General features: G+C 43.7%; 1 protein-coding gene across 4 annotated transcripts in view; it reads left to right on the top strand.

Moving 5' to 3' along the window:
- The window catches only part of BCAS3 (BCAS3 microtubule associated cell migration factor), a 467,999-nt gene that overhangs the window by 109,222 nt on the left and 343,318 nt on the right, over positions 1 to 15,459 (top strand). The window lies entirely within an intron of this gene.

The raw sequence follows: 15,459 nt of genomic DNA, 5'->3' as shown, positions 1-15,459 counted from the left end.
GGTATAATGAGGAGTTTTCTTGTAATTTTTTGGCACGTCTGCTGTAGAAGTAGCTGTTGTAGTAGAATGATTATTACTTCCAGTGGCAGAAGCAATATTTCAGCTTTCAATTTTTAATGCCGAAGCTTAACCCAGAGCTATAAATGTTACGATTTGAGTTAAACATTAGTGCAGTGGTAGATAAACATACATTCTATGTTGCCACTAGCACTGCTCTCGTGGTTTCCCTCGCTTAGCAGCTTCACAATGAATTAAATCTCGTACTGACTATTCTCCAGGTTCAATTTTTCAGGTAGAAGTTAGCAATTTTGAAGGTGCAGAAACATTTCCCACACTTCTTATTTGCACTGATCATTCAGACAGTCACCTCCCCACCTCATTTCCTTTGGCTACTGTTGCTTCCTCACTCCAGAAACAATCATACAGGTTATGATTCCCAACCAGGGATCAGCAAATGGAACGATGTCACAGTGCAGCCTAGAATCTGGAAGGGACCCTAAGGGTCAATAGCGAACCATATTTGATTACATCTTGATGTCACCATGGGAAAATGAGAGCAGAGGAAATGAAAGACCAAATGCTTTTAGCAAGAAGCACTGGGAAATCACCAAGATGGGGCAGGTATTTTTCAGAGCAGCAGAAAATCTTTTCGAAAAACTGAGTCAGTTGGGCTCCAACATGAAGCTGCATATTTAACTCAGCACTTTTGCCTTCTTGCCTGAGATATAGGCACTGATGGGCAGATAATGACAATGGGCAAGCAACTGAAATAGGAGCAAATGTGGGGATGTCATTATTTGGGGGCAGAGGCAGGGAGGTGGCCAAGAGTTCTGTGCGAATGGGAAGAAGGAAGAAGATTCCATGGCCTGACTAGGAAGTTAGGATGTCATTCCAACTGTGTACTGACCGCATGAATGAATAAAGGCTGAAAGCCAAGTCCTTAATATGGAGACAGAGGGAGAGGAAGGGAGAGAGGAAATACCACAGGCTGAGTAAGGATCAACGCTAATGGGAAAGATATTATTTTATTTATTTAATATTACAATTATTTATATCCCGCCTTTCAGGATACAACTAAACATTAAGCTACATTAACACACACACACACACACACACACACACAATCAGCAAAGTCAACTTATTAAAAGGCACCAGGGTACTTGGTAGCAGATGGTTCCTATGGAGGCTGGGTACCCGACTGGCACCATGGAAGATAAGACTATCAGTGTCTACTAGCCACAATGACTCTGCTCTGCCTTCACAGTCAAAGATTGAAATAATAATAATAATAATAATAATAATAATAATAATAATAATAATAATTTATTTGTACCCCGCCCATCTGGCTGGGTTTCCCCAGCCACTCTGGGAGGCTTCCAACAAAGACCAAAAATACACTAAGATGTCACACATTAAAATCTTCCCTGAACAGGGCTGCCTTCAGAAATGCTTCTGAATACCACTTTCTGGAAACCACAGCGGTGGGGGGACACTTTCCCACATGCATCTGCTTGGCCACTTTGAGAACAGGATGCTGGACTAGATAGACCATGGGCTGGATCCAGCAGGCTCTTCTTATGTTCTTACCTGCTGCTTCATCTTGACTGATATCCTTCCCACAAGGAAGCTGGTGGCATAACAGCCTCATTGCAAGAGAGGAGAGAGTCCCTCTGAAGCAGGCTTTATCTTAGAACTTTAAGCTGCGAAGACGGATAGAGGAATTGTGGTGGGCATTGTGTTGGTCCATCACACAAGTGATGCCTCTCAACCCAGCCTTTGCCAAAAGTGCAAGCAGGATGCGAGCACAAGCGCACTTCCCCCCTGCTGTGGTTTCCAGCAAATGATACTCAGAAGCATTAGTGCCTCTGACCATGGAGGCAGAGCATAGTTATTGTGGCTAGTAGCCTTCAATAATTCTCTCCTCCATGAATTTGTCTAATCCTTTGTTAAAGCCATCTAGGCTGGTGACCATCACTGCCTTCTGCCTCTAGACCTCTAGATTTTCTTTGCGGCCAGAGACATGTCCAATACCTGAGACATTAAAATGCACTTGGAAGATCTGGTTCACTTTCAAAAGCCTAGTGTCCAGTAAATACGTGTTTTTCCGTTGTAATGTAGTAAATAATTGATCTTCCCTTCCACAGGCGTCACTCCTGCAGGCCGAGAGCTGTGAAAGGCAACACGTCTAATTTTTAAGCAGCAGCCCCCTCTTTGGCTCAGAGAGAGCTTTTCCACCCATTAATAACAGGGAAAATTAATGTTAGGCCTGCAGTAAAACAGATTAAACTGTGTACCCCTGTGGATGCCTGACTGCACCTCTAACAGAGCTGAAATTCCTCTGGTTAGTTAAATGTGGTATATTGAAATACGATGGTGGTCTTGGGTTAATAGTTAAAGAAGTTTAAATTGGAATTTTCTCCGCAGAAGTGTTTTCCCATTTATCAAAGTAAGTGGGGTTGGGGGCGGGGTTGTTAGATCGTTGAGAAGCCTCAATAACGCCTCACAGATTCTCTTCTTGGGTGACTTATCAAATTCATTTTTGTGTATTTGGGGACACAAGGTTGGCAGCAACATAGCTATTTGTGAAAAATAAAGACTAGCATGGTCCAGGCTTGTTTGAACCACGGTTCCGGGTCGGTTTTTACCCAAAAATTATCAGGTTTGCAGTATTGAAACCCCATTGCAAATTAGTCCTGTTTCTTATTTCCACATGGACTTCACAGTTGGAGCCAAGTGCTATGATCCCCAAAAGGGTTTGTGTGCATGTGCATATATGAATATAGGGAACTCCCTTGGTCCATCATGCTCAGTATTTTCTACACAGACTGGCAGCAGCTCCCCAGGCTTTCAGGCAAGGTAGATTTTCCCAGTCCTTCCTGGAGATGCCCAAGGTTTGAACCTGGGACCTTCTGGGTGCAAAGCAGCAGCTCTACACTAGGCTATGTCTCTTGTAAGGAAGGGGTCAGCCTTCATGGTCTTTTATGTCAAGTGAGGGTGTCAGTGCTGTGGTGATTGAAGAGGAATCCCCCTCTGCCCAAATTTGACAGTGATTACCAAGCTTGCCATTTGGAGGAGATAACTGCAGGCAGTTTGAGACTGGGCTGTCATGCCATAGCCCTGGAGAGTCAGATTATCTCAGAAGGCCAACCCAGTGTCATTGTTGGATTCAGTAGCTCCTATATCTTCTTCCTTCTCTCCAAACAGCTGCTTCTTGAGCTAACCTTTCTTTATCCCATTGGCTGGCTCACCAGCCATCACTCATCTCTCTGCTAGTGTTTTCATTCTTGACTGGGCTTCATGTGTAGATTAGAGACACCGTCCTGCAGTTCAACAGAAGCTTATGGAACTTCCAGGTTCAGAAACAGAAAAATTCTCATTACCTGTGGAGCAATAGCAGGAGAGGGCTGGTGCCTCATTCACGCTGTGTAGAGTTAAAGTGCAATCCTAACCATCAGAAGTAAGTCCTGTTGAGATCAATGTTGAGATTGAAGTAGGTTTGATTGCAGCCTTAGACGATGGCTTTGATATCACAAGATAACTCTGTATTGTGTGAGTGACACACTAGCCCTTTTCGTTGTCAGTACCCAAACTGACCTCACAGCCCTCCCACATACAAAAAATCCACTCCTGGTTTTCCTCCCAAGCTTTCTTCATTTCAGCAGGTGGGAAAAAGTATTGTCGTTATTGTTAAACAATTTGGAGCCAGACACCTGTGCAGATTACTGTGACTCACCCAGAGATCTGCTTGGTAGATTGCGATCTACTTTGTGCCCATCCTGAGCTAAGCTAGTGGTCATCACCACATCTTGAGGTGGTGCTTCTATAAGTTACATGTTGTGTAAAAAATGGTCCTCTCTCAAAGTAGCCCCGCCTTGTTTTGATTCATTGTTTTTGACATACATCCTTTGAGGGGGGCAATTCTGCACCAGGAGTGATCTGAATGACCCAGGCACACCTTATAGCAAAGGTGTGGCAAAATACTGCTAATTGGAAGAGGAGCAAGGCCAGAACAATATATCATGCAGACATGACTTTGAGCTTTTGGGAGACTTTAATTACTCAGGTAAATAATTTCTCATTAGCATGCAAGCAATTCTCTCGTGGTTTGTTAGCATATGTCTCAGTACACAGTGTGGAAGCAAGGGATTGAATCCAAATAAGTTGTACCCATTGGAATAATATACCTGTTAGTCCTGCTCATTACTTTTAGTAGGTCTACTCTGAGTATTACTAACATGGAATACAATCCAGCTACTTTAAGGTCACCTGTGTAAAGATTCAGCTGTGTTGATGACAGAATCATGGGATTGGTACATTTGAACCTTACAGAGGTTAAGGTTAAAATAGGTTGCATGTACCATTGGTTCTACTTAGAGTAGACCCAGTTGAATTGAAGCAATTGGCCTTAGAGGCACAAGAAAGATTGTGTTTTCTTTCTAAGATGGCAACACTCAAAGGAACCTTTTTTAAAAAAAAAATTCTACTCTTGGCAGCTCAACCAGTGGCAAAACTATGTGCATCTAACTGGGTTTCATCAACAGCACAGCAATTAGAGAGGTGTTATAAATAGGGATGTATCTAAGAAATCTGAGCTGTGCTGGTTTCCTATATATATGTTTTTTACTTTTCTCTCTCTCTGTCTCTCTCTGTCTCTTCCTCTTCTTTAACTGCAAGTACCCAGCTGAGATTCCCTACCCTTTAATTTTGTCTTCTTGGGCTAACCAACTGACGCCTAGTTGAAAAGACTTATGTTGCTACACGGCCGCAGAAGCCGTCGGTTATCCCGTCGCCATCCCCGCTCGGGTCCTGGAGCCTTTTTCTGCATCTCATCAGCAAACTTTCAATCCCACCCTTTAGGCCAACCTCATCTATCAAGGGGGCAACGAGGAGAGGAAGCTCCCAAGTAAACACACAGCAGTGCCTAAACTCCTAATCACTCACGGCTTCCGCTTCCAGGCCCTATAATTAGAAGTTCTTCTTCTTCCTTGTATTCCCAGTTGACGCAAATTCTTTTTGTGGCTTGGCACCTCGCTTCAGGGCGTGGGTTTTAGTTTATGGCCAGCCCGGAGTCTGGTTTAGTCTTCTGATACTGCAGAAATAGCTCTTAAGCCACAATCTACATCTGTGCCCCCTTCTCCAACTCCCCCCTTTATGTCTATCCCCTCTGCATTTCTCCTCCCCCATCCCCAACCAGCCTTTATTTTCTTTATGCAAATGCACCTTATTTCATCCTTCACCAGATAGCATGCGTTGCAAATGGGAAGCTGTAAATTGAAGCCAATGGAAGTGCTCACTGTAACAAACTTTGGTGGTTGTTGTTGTGCGAGTGTGTGAGGTCTTTGTATCTTTTGCATGCATGGAAGGATAGTTAATTCCTCCTGAATGGGATTTTTCCATCTTCTCTGTGGATTTGAGAGGGAGGAGGGAAACCACTGCTAATTGAACTTCACTTGCAAACCCCCACCCCCTTTTTACAAATGGCTTTGAAATGTCCGCATGGCAATATCTGCTCGGCTCATAAATTCTTGCCAAGTTATTACACGTACACAAGAATTTGAACTCATTTCAGATGTTATCTGCTAAATGGGACAAATGTCAGTTTAAAAAAACAAGCAGGAAGGCCTGGAAATTTTTGGATTATGATTATTCTCCTTCCCCACTGGCGGGGTGCTGATCATTCCCTCCAAAAATACGTTGGGGAGTGTTTGTGTTTCAGATGGAGGCATGGTGGAAGTGTGTGTTGTGAATACAGGTATAGTATTGTTATGAGTTGTGGGTGCCAGATTTCTAATCCCTATAATCCTAGCAAGTGTTAAAATATAAACCAGGCTAGCTTCCTCATGAGGTGATCACCTGGGTGAAGGGCCATTAATAAAACAAAAGAAAGGTGATGGGCCATTAAGAAAGCAAAAGAGAGGGGCTCTGTGGCAGATGGCAAATGTGTGGCTCTCCTCCTCCACCTTGCAGATAGTGAGAAAGACAAAAGCCAGAGTTTACAGTTGAACAGTGTGTGTGTGTGATGTCACCGAGAAGAAAGGCAGCAAGCTGATAATGTCTGAAAGGCAGAGCCTGACTTTGGGTGGCTGTTTGAATCTAGGCCTGTGGCTATAGGAGAAGCAAGATCCTCTTAGAGTGTTGACACTGTGAACCACTCCATCGTAGGCTCAGGTTGTATATATGTTTAAATAAACTTTAAATCGTAATGACACCATAGTTTCCACTGTGCCTTACTGTTCAAAAGGAGCCCTCGGTAAGCTCATGGAAACCCTGGGATCTCACCTTGGAAATTGGGGTGACATGCAACAGTATCCTTCAAACATAGCACTGGGTTAAGAGAAGACTTGGGTAAAAGGATAATGAGAGCTATATTCACATAGGTCATAACTAAACTCTTGAATTCACTCCCACAAGAGGTAGTGAGGCCATCAGTTTGGATAGTTTTCAAAAAGGATTGCAAAATTCATGGAGGACAAGGTTGTCAATGGTTACTAGCTATGATGGCTATGTTCTACCTTCACAGTCGGAGGCAGCATGCCTCTGAATACTATTTTCTGGGTATTGCACATGGAATGAGTACTGTTGCACCATCCTGCCTGCAGGCTTCCCAGATGAGGCGTGAAGTTGGCCACTGCAAGAACATGAGCCTTTCGCTTTTGACCTTTTTGGCTTTCCAGTAGGGCTTTTCTTACACTTTTTTCTATCCTAGGATACCACATCTCTTTGACTGATGTTCTGCCAAGTCCCTACTGCCAGAACTTCAAGAACGTAGGAGTAGGAAACTTCTTTACACTGTGTCAGACCATTGTTTCATCTAGCTCAGAATTAGCCATCATAACGGGCAGCTGCAACTCTCCAGGGATTCAGGCAGGGGGTATTCTAAGATCTGGTACTCAGGCCAGAGGTAGACTAAGCCCAGACTAGATCAACATGATGCGAAACATGATGTCAAAAATGGCAACAGTGCAGCTGACCTAGCAGCTCCCTTCCTTCTAGTATCAGGGGAGCCAATATGGTGACTACCAGATATTGTTGACCTCCTAACTCTCCCATCAATGGGCACAACTAACTGCAGTCTATTTCTCTGGGTCTCCTTTGAGAATGGCTTAGTTGTATAGCAGCCAAATAGTTTGCCCAACCCTAAAGCCTACCCATTATTTGAAAGCTAAATCCACATTGTTAGGTTCTTCGTTCCTCTGCCCATGTGTATTCAGAACTTCAAAAGAGGCATGAAGGAATTGCACAAAGTACTTCTGCTGTTTGGGAGCCAAAGTGAGAAACTTCAGTGTTGAGCCACAAAAGCTGGAAACCAAAACTCCTCAGTGAGAAGTAATGAGAGATGGAAAATAGCACATAAAAAGAGAAATATATACACACATGTGTGCGAAAGGAGGTAAAGGTTCCAAAACCTCAGCAATTTATTATTTTGACTAACGATATGGAATTAAGCTCTCTCTCTCTCTCTCTCTCTCTCTCACACACACACACACGGTTAAAGATGCTAATCATCTTCTAAGAATGTACTTGGGTGCTCTGCAAATTCTTGAAGCAAGGCGAGAGCCGTAGATCAAATGCGGCAAGGATTTACAAGAAATATCTCTCTTCACCTCCTTGAATCAACAGCTCTTGTGGTGGAGAGCTTCAGTCCTGCAGGTGGCTGAGTCTGCGTCGTCCTGACTGATTGCCAAGAGTGGTTCTTCCGCTGACTGTTTGAGTTAGCTCTGCCTTGGCGGACCACCACACTTTCCTGCCTTATCGCCATTTTGAATCAAAACTTGATGCATTCTGCACTCTGATGCAGCTGTACTGTGTGCTCTCAAATGAAAGACTCACCGTGTGGGCTGAAGGTAAAGGGTAAGGTGAGCATATGTGAACATAAGAGGAGTTTCGCTGGATCAGGCTAATGGCCCATCTAGTCTGCATTTTGTTCCCACAGTGGCCAATCAGATGCTTACAGGAATCCCCCTGCCCCCAAGCAGGACTTGAGCATAACAGGAACTCTCCCTACTAGTGGTTCCCAGTAACTGGTATTCAAAGGCCTCCAGCGCTGGAGACAGAACTTACCTGAAGTGCTTAGCAGCCATTGATAGCCTTATTTTTCATGGTTTTGTCTAACCCTCTTCTAAAGCCAACCAAATCACTGGCCATTTCTATTTCTCGTGGAAGTGCATTCCACGGTTTAACTGTGTGAAGAAGTACTTTCTTTTGTTGTAAAAGAAGGACTTGAATTTTTAGGATTTAGACTTCCTTCACAGGATTTCTTTGGTAAAGTGCTAAAATCTCAAGGGTGCTGGGAGGAAAGCAACAGCACTTTGCCATTAGCTGCCTTGTTCATGAGGTTCTTCTATAAGGCTCCTGGATCAGGTAGTTCACTCCTCTGTCCTCACTAAGCACCACCAGACCTTTGAAGTAGCACTCCCTGGTTTCCAGGTTCATCCCCACCCCCTTAGGATCTGGCAACCCTACTGGGACCTGGCAACTCTCCACAAGGATCATCAGTGTTCAGACAAGAAGCTCCTGGTTTGAATCTGCACTGATCCTAGCAGTGTTTTGGAACCTTAGCCTGGGAAGTGGTCCTTATGCACTCTTACAGGGCGCTGGATGGCAGCCAAAGTTAACATAGGTCCTCACTTGATGAAAGCCTCTTATTTGAACATGGTGACACACAGCAGACTCCTCTGTTAGGCAGGCGAAGGGCCAGATCGGATGCCATCCATCTCTCTCTTGGAAAGAGGACTCCCTTTTCCTCCCGCAGCTGCCGTATCACCATCCATCTCTTTACTCTTTCAGCAAGCCAAATGATTACTGTTAAAACCATTAAAAAGGCAAGGAGAAGAGACATCCTTCTTCAGAACTTGCATCTCGGGTGCACCATATGGACCGAGTTAAAATCACAGGTAGCTGAGCACATTCAACTTCCTCGCGTCAGGGAGGCACACCTCACGTTTTGTAAGAGTGGCACAGATACTGCGTAGCCTGCTGGGTTGTTGCTAGGGATGCCACTCCATGTGGCTCATTTACTTGTGTCAATTTAGTTTATGGATCTGCAACTCTGCATGATATGTATAGACCACAGAATGCCACTTCAATTTTTTTTTAAATTTAATTGTGTGTGTGTGTTTCTTGGAGGGGTGGGGAGATGATTTGGAATACTATGGTCACATGCACACAATGCATTTAAAGCAATTTTATAACAGTCCATGTCTTCCTCCAAAGTATCCTGGTAACTGCCATTTGTTAAGGATGCTGGGAACTGCACCTCTGGGAGGGGTCTCTTCTCAGCAACAGCAGGGAAAAGGCAACAGGCAGAACCCATATGGCGCAATGGTAATTTATCCGAGAGCCTCCAATTCATTTCAGATATTTTCATCTGGAGAAAGTGTTCTCAGCAGTTCAGAAGAGGGACAGCAGCAGCTCCTTTTAGCATTCCACAGCTGGTGGAGCCACATATCTGAGTGTGACTGAAAACTCACCGGTCACTGCTCCAGTCACAGAATTCAAGATAGGAGATGCAGCTGTGCCTCTTTCTTCACATAGTTGAAGGATTTCCTCTGGTTGTTGAAGGTGTTCAGAACATGTTGCGAACCATTCATTAAATTACAGTTACAGTTATCTTCTACAAGGGAACATAAGAAGAGCCCACTAGATCAAACCAATGACTCATCTAGTCCCTCTCCCCTCCTGCAGTTTCCAGCAACTAGTATTCAAAAGCATTACTGTCTCTGACGGGAGGCAAAGCACAGCTATCATGGCTACTAGTCATCTAGGGCCTTCTCCATGAATTCATCTAATCCTTTTTAAAAATTCATTGAAGTTAGTGGACATCACTGGCACCTGTGGCAGCAAGTTCCATAGTTTTAACTGCCTATGTTGTGTGAAGAAGCATGGTGATTTGAGGACTGACGGTTGAAGGTGCAAATGGACTCAATTGCTTGGAAAGCACCGAGTTAAAATTTCTGGCTGTGGCACATTCCTTGGTCAGTTGCTGGCTGCACAGGATTCAGTTGATAACCTGTGTGGCAAAGGTCCTTTGGTTGCCACTGGAGGCTACAGTCTCTCTCCCCTCTCCTTCCAGGTGGTCCAAGAAAGCTCAAAGAGGCAGCTGCTGGGAAGTCCAAAAAGCTGCCTTATGCTGAGTCAGACCCTTGGCTCACCTAGCTCAGTATTTTTGACAATGGCTGGCAGCTGTTCTCCTGGGTTTCAGTCAGCCTTTCCCAGTCCTAGCTGAAGATGCCAGGGTTTGAACCTGGGACCCTGTGCAAGCAACGTATGAGCTACAGCCATTGAATCTGTGAATCTCGGGCACGGGTTTTTAATGCTGATGGACGTGCTTGTTCAGTGAATTCCTCTCTTGGCAGTGCGGTGATGCTTTTTTACAGTTTCGCTGAGAGTCCTTTGCATTCTTGCATTAAGGCTTAGGTTTATGGGGGTGAAGCGGGCCCATTTTCCATGGCAACCCACCCCTCTCTTTCCTCCACCCCACCTTGGTTGAATCACCATGTGGCACAAGGGGACCCTAAAGAACGCCAGCTTTTTAACGTGGGTGGCCCCAATCGGATGCCTACAGTTTCCCTTAGTGAACATGTTTAATGGTTTGGATATATGTTATTTGAAGGTTGCCTACGTCTAATTCCAGGAAAACATATTAGACTCTGTGTGTGTGTCCCTGAGCAGACTTCACTGCAAGCTTGAGTATATTCAGCAGTTTTGCAAGTGTGTTTGTTAGCCATACACACATCATCTGACATCACATTATCATATTTTTTTGGGTGAGAATGTGTGATTTCCTGAACCTCATTCCCACCCCAGTGTTTGGGATAAGAAGCCAGTTTTGTCCCCTTACCAACCATTCTCCTAGATTGCAGCCTGTTCTTTCTATCCCATTGGACACCGTGGGAGCCAGTGTGAATTAAACCATCCCCTATCTCCAAAATCCTCTCTCCTTCATCTGCATAGCCATGCTCTGGCAGTGGTACCATTAGGGAAGGACTTTACAGCAGAAGTCCAGGGCATAATCAGTAGGGGGCGGAAAAATGCAGTAGGATTGGTTTACCGCATTTTGAAGCAAATGAACACATTACCAGCTTTAAAAAATGGGAGTGTAATAGGTTATGCTGAGACCCTATGCTATGTCAAGTTTAAGAGGTTCTATAGCATTACTCAATAATTGTGTGTTTATTATTATAAGATATTATATATTATATAAGCTATAGATAAAAAACTATTACTATTTTTAACTAATTATGTAAAACTTTAAATTTAGTATTAAAAGGGGGGGGGGGACTATTTAGAGGCCCCTGACAATCCGAGGACCTAAGCTGTAGTTTACTTAGCTTGTGCGTAAATCAGAGACAGTGTGATGCAGTGGTTAAAGTGCCAGGTCTGGGAGACCAGAGTTCAAATCCCCCTTTGGCCACAAAACTCACTGAGTGACCAGTCATTGCCTCCCAATCTAACCTACCTCACAGGGTTGTTGTGGGCAGTAGGGCAAGAACCATTCACACCACTTTGAGCTCCTTGGATAAAAAGGCAGGATATACCGGTAGATGCATTTTTTTTTAAAACCACCCTGGGTGTCCCCATTGGACTATTGTCCAAAATCTAAAATTCCCTAGTTGCATCACTGCACTCTGAATCCTCCTTCTGATAGTAATTAGGGCAACAAAAATACTTTTGTAAATTGACTATCAACGATTATAGGCATCATGGCAGCCAGTATTAACCTCTTAACAATAATTTCTCCTTGCGTCCCTCCTGATTGGGCAATCAGAGGGTTCCAAACTCTTCTGGCTGTGAAGTTTTTTTTGTGTGTTTTTTTTGAGGGGTGGGCAGTAGACTTTGTGAGGAATGCCTCTTGGCTTACTTTCCATGAATCTTGCTCAGGTCAGAGTTAAGGTTGCGCCATATGGATGTGATCTATAAAACCGAAAGAACCTCCCTTTGCGACATGGGTGGCTTTCCGACATGGTAACTTAGCAGAAAGGGTGCAGTATTTTAAGTCTACTTTGCCAAAATCAGCGTGAAGCTCTTTGAAAATGGAAAGAGATGCTCTGACAAACTTCCTGTGGCTTACCAAAAAGAAAAGAAAAGGGGGGAGGGGAAGAGCAGAAGCCCAGATTGGCAGATCCACCAAATCCTGTCAGTTCAGAAGGAAAATCCTGCATGAAGTGTAGGGAGGACATGTGTGCCTATGCCTATGCCAGGTTCATTAATAAAATCTTGTAGGGCTGGGTGTTTTAAGACTTCTCCCTCAAGGTCTCCATTCTTCATTGACTTACCGTACCTTCTGTAGAACCCTATGCCTCACTTGGGAAGCATTCTGGGGCATGCCTCCGTCCTTTAGAGCAGTATTTCCCACCATGGACCACTTGAAAATTGCTGAGGGACTTTGGCAGACCAATTAATGATTTTTCTGCCTGTTCCAGGAATTGTAACGTGCTGCACTAGATGCTGTGTGATTTTTAAATCATATTTTTACTTGCTTCTTCTATTTCTTATATACTGCACTTTATTGTATTATAACTTGACTGCAGTAAATGGAATAAATGCAATTCAAGAAATAAAAGAAACAACGACAATGCAATTAAAAATAAATGTGAATATTCGACACAATGAATCTGCTGTCTCCCTTCTTAAATCACAAATCCATACTGAATGAAGCCGTAGTTTGGGAACCCCTGGTTCAGACTTTGTTCTTATTTTCTGTGAGTCAACAGTGCAACTCTTAACACCCAACAGTACTTAGTTTCTGAGAAAGATCAGCAGTGTGTGGACAACCTGTCTTTCCAAGAAATTTGTCCTCCATTGTTGATCTCATGGAGGGGGAAAACGCAAAAGTCTCCCCAGAGCACACTTTGGTAACCATAGCGCTACACAAGGGTTGCCAAAATGGACCCTGTGGACTCAGGTGTGCCCTAAGAGGCTTTTCCTGGCACCCACAGGGTCAGGTTGTATATCTGAGAGCATCCTTGAATCTGAATCATTAGCCAAGGAAATTAAGGCTTCCCAGATGGTACATCTGGATGGAAGCCTCTCAAACATCTGGTTGGATGTACTTTGTCTTTTGACAACCAAGAAATAATTAATGTGGAGTCAGCATGGTGGTCTTGACTAGGAAAGGCTGAAGTCACTTGAGAGACCACCTCAGACCACCACGTTTCCTTCTGTCTGGGTCTTTGGAAATGCTACAGGAGCACAGGAAAAGTGCAGAATTTGACACCAGGGACACCATATCAGATGTCCTTTTTTAAAGCTTCTAGTCCTCATTGCTGCAGAGAGGTTTTGAAAGTGTGTGGGCAATGCCTTGAAACAAGCAAGAAGGTTGACAGAATTATTCCAATGGTGGTGGTGCTGTCCTTCTTGAGATCTTAGGAACACAAATCAATGGTCCATCCATCTCTGTATTGTTTACCCTGACTGGCAGCAACTCTCTAGTGTTTATAGCAGGGGTCTCTCCTGTCCCAACCATGAGATGCCAGAGATTGAACCTTGGATCTTACAAATGCTCTACCACTGAGCTGTGGCCCTTTATTTCTCTGCGTAGTGTCTTCTTCTGCCTCATGGCGGACTACATTGTGCAGAATAAATTAAGTTGGGCAAATTTACTCAATAATTTATGCCAGGGTTAGATAATTTAGGGAGATATATGTATAATATATGTAAACCTCAAGTTTTCTGGGTGCAGAATGTTGGGCTTGAACCTACGACCATGAGATTAAGAGTCTTGTGCTCTACTGACTGAGCTATCCTGCAGTTAATTCCCTTTATTTAAATGTGGAACCCATTTTGGTCTACCTGTGTTCTACTACAGTCTCCAAGCTTTTTCTTAAAAGACTGGTGCTTGTGGCACATTCAGTCAGACTCTGCTAAAATCTAGGCTTCCCGGGACAGGTTGCTTTCAGCATAGTAGATCAGACTGGGACAGCAGACAGTTAAACGGTCCCACTACTGTTGGGGTTGGCTGCCACACACTTGCACGTGAGAGAGTGTGCGTGCTTGCGTCTGTTTTTGCAAGCGGAGGAAATCAGGACTCTTTGGATCTGTGAAGAAAAGGGGGCCGGAAGATTTTGGAGGCCAAATTCCAACAGTAAGAATGATTTTCTTCTGCACAGTTGACAGCAATTTTGTGTGTTCCAAAAGTCACTGACAACTCACTTACCCTCTGCCCAGTAATTATGTAGCATTTGGAGGAGACTAAACGCAGTCGCAAAAAGAAAGAAAGAAAAGACTTAATTGCAGGCCTGGCTGTGGCGTGAAGCTCAACACAACTTGGGCAAATAAATCACATCTTCCATAACGTTTTCTGCTTCTGCAGCTTTCACTTTTTGCTATGGAATGCCCCAAATCCCTAACGGAAGAGAGTCTCACGCTAGAACTTTGCACAGTACATACCCTTCCTAACCCCTCACTTTAAGTGGAGCTTGAAAATGTGCATCTTGTGACCCCATGACGCCATTGAAAAGAAGAAAGAGAAAAGCACAAGTTAGACCTTCGGGCTCTAAGGCTTCAGGCCTAATCCCTCTTACTTGAGAGTAAGCCCTATTCAGTTCAATAGGACTTACGTCTCATTAGACATGGTTAGAGGCCTGTGCTACGAATCAATTTCATCGGTGTCTTGCTATGTTGTGAACTGCCCTGAGATCTACAAATGAATGGGGTGTATTATTATAAATAATGATGATGATGATGATGATGATGATGATGATGATGACAGGCTGTAATCTTATGCACTCTTACTTGGGAGTAAACTCCATTGAACATAATGGGACTTGCTTCCAAGCAAATGTGCATTGCATTGTTAAATCAGCATATTAACCCCCCCCCCAGCATTGCACCAATGAAAAACCTTTTTTTTAAAAAAATGAGACTTTGATTCTTATTCAAAGAATAAAAATTAGTCCTGGCCTCTCTATATTACTCTGACTGCTGTATGTAAAATGGAAGTGAGATGATAGGGTCAGGAGGAGGGGGTCGGGATGGGGGATTTAACTCACTTCACATTTAAAGGCGAGTCTACCTAATTTGCAGTTTCTGACAATAATAATAAAAATTGCAGTTTCTGAAACTACCTGAAATGAAACAAAGTTGTGCTTCAAAATTCATACTTCTCAAATTTCACAGCGTGGTTCTCCAGCCAAGTAACGTGTACAAAAATGCATTGTATCCGGGGGGGGGGGGATTGTTTTTTTGGGGGGAATGTGTATGTTGGGCAAAATTGCACACAAAAATGTCGCTATTAGGAGAAATGTGCATGATTAAAATGCCGATCAATTTTCATTTAAAAAATATGCAGACTGATGTGGAAATGTGGAGACGTAAATTCAAGGTGGGGAAAATGAGAAACGGAGAGAAACTGACAATGGCAGATTATCCCATCGTGTGTGTGTGTGTGTGTGTGTGTGTGTGTGTAAGTAAGTAAGTAAGTAAGTAAGTAACATAAGCAATTTATTTCAATGTGTTTCA

The sequence above is a fragment of the Podarcis cretensis genome, assembly GCF_951804945.1.
Source record: "Podarcis cretensis genome assembly, chromosome: 15".
NCBI classification, from domain to species: Eukaryota; Metazoa; Chordata; class Lepidosauria; order Squamata; family Lacertidae; genus Podarcis; species Podarcis cretensis.
This window is presented reverse-complemented; position numbering and strand designations above follow the sequence as displayed.